The sequence below is a fragment of the Vulpes vulpes genome, chromosome X (assembly GCF_048418805.1).
Source record: "Vulpes vulpes isolate BD-2025 chromosome X, VulVul3, whole genome shotgun sequence".
NCBI lineage: Eukaryota > Metazoa > Chordata > Mammalia > Carnivora > Canidae > Vulpes > Vulpes vulpes.
Genome location: NC_132796.1, coordinates 30,693,342 through 30,695,231, shown reverse-complemented (window position 1 = coordinate 30,695,231; position 1,890 = coordinate 30,693,342). Strand labels below are relative to the sequence as shown.

The window sequence follows — 1,890 nt, the reverse complement described above, 5'->3', positions numbered from 1 at the left end:
GGACTAAGAGAATATAGTATATAGAACTAGAGGGTCCTTTTTTTCCATTACAACTCTTTTATACCACACAAAAAATTTCCAATATTTTTCCCACCTTAACTACAATATTTTACTAGCTCTTCATTTTTAAGTTTTTCCCTTTTTAACTTTCATATTTCTACAATTACATGTCTTAGATATATTTTTCACTTCTGGGTTCCCTTCAATGTATTTAATTTCATTTTGGGAGATATACAAGATAGGGTTCTTGTTTTTTGTTTTTTGTTTTTTCTGCCTCACAATGGTGGAAGTTAGTACCTTCTAAAACACGGCCAACATACACCCAGAACCAAGTGGAACACTGTTTTGGTTCATTCTGAGAGATTATATTTTCTCTTCCTTCCCATTCTGCCCCCCTCTTTTATCTTGTTTATGCTTTGGTGGTCAGTGTTGGGCCTTTCTATAAGTATTGCTGTTTTATATAAATTTGGAATTGAGCATCTTCTAACATAAAGAACAAAATACACTCAGATCAAGAGGATCACCCTGTAGGACCCTTCAGGTAGACTACTTTCTCTCTCCACTACCACTTCCTCACCACAACCATCCCCCCTTTTTTTCTCATTTTCCTCTTTTCTTAACTTTTTTCTTCTTCTTCTTTTTCTTTCTTCTTTGTTTTTGGTTTTTGACTTTTTATTTTTACCACTTTGTTTTAATTAACAATAATCGTGCCTCAGATAGACCTCATTGGCTATGATACTGCCACTGTGCAAACCTACTACTTTGTTTTAAAATTTGTTTTTCACTTTAGTGGTTCTTTTGTTTTATTTTGTTCTGTTCTTTTTCTTTTATTTCCTGGTCTTTGACTTGTTTGGAATCATCTAGGGTGTATTTTGCTTAGGACGTGGTTGATATTTTTGACTCAGTCCACTTATACAGCCACTTGCACTGGACAAAATAACTAGAAGGAAGAATTCACTGCAAAATAAAGAACCAGAAACAGCACTCTCTGCCACAGAGTTACAGAATTTGGATTCCCATATGATGTCAGAAAGTCAATTCAAAAGCACAATTATAAAGCTACTGGTGGCTCTGGAAAAAAGCATAAAGGACTCTAGAGACTTCGTTACTGAAGAATTGAGATCTATACAAGCCGAAATTAAAAATAGATTTAAAAAGATACAATCCAAACTGGATGTTCTAACTGCTAGGTCTAATGAGGTGGAAGAGAGAGTGAGCGACATAGAAGAAGTTGATGGTAAAGAAGGAAGCTGAGGAAAAAAGAGAAAAACAATTAAGATCCCACGAGGAAAGGCTTAGGGAAATAAATGATAGCTTGAGAAGGAAGAATATACGTCTAACTGGGATTCCAGAAGAGGCTGAGAGAGAGAGAGGACCACAAAGAATATTTGAACAAATCATAGCTGAGAACTTCCCAAATCTGGGGAGGGAAACAGGCATTCAGATCCAGGAGATAGAGAGGTTCTCCCCCAAAATCAGTAAAAACTGTTCAACACCTCGACATTTAATAGTGAAACTTGCAAATTTCAAAGATAAAGACAAAATCCTTAAAGCACCAAGAGACAAGAGATCCCTAACTTATATGGGGAGAAGTATTAGGTTAACAGCAGACCTCTCCACAGAGACCTGGTAGGCCAGAAAGGGCTGGCAGGATATATTTAGGGTCCTAAGGAGAAGAACATGCAGCCAAGGATACTCTATCCAGCAAGGCTCTCATTCAGAATAGAAGGAAAGATAAAGAGCTTCCAAGATAGGCAGGAACTGAAAGAATATGTGACCTCCAAACCAGCTCTGCAAGAAGTATTAAGGGAGACCCTGTAAAATAAAGAGGAAGCCCAAAGAAACAATCCACAAAAACAGGGACTGAATAGGTATTATGATGACACTAAA

At 36.8% G+C, this 1,890-nt stretch overlaps 1 pseudogene; it reads right to left on the bottom strand.

The window, feature by feature from the left end:
- Positions 1-685: 685 nt before the first annotated feature.
- LOC140596335 (U4 spliceosomal RNA) lies at positions 686-756 on the bottom strand (annotated as a pseudogene).
- Positions 757-1,890: the final 1,134 nt, after the last annotated feature.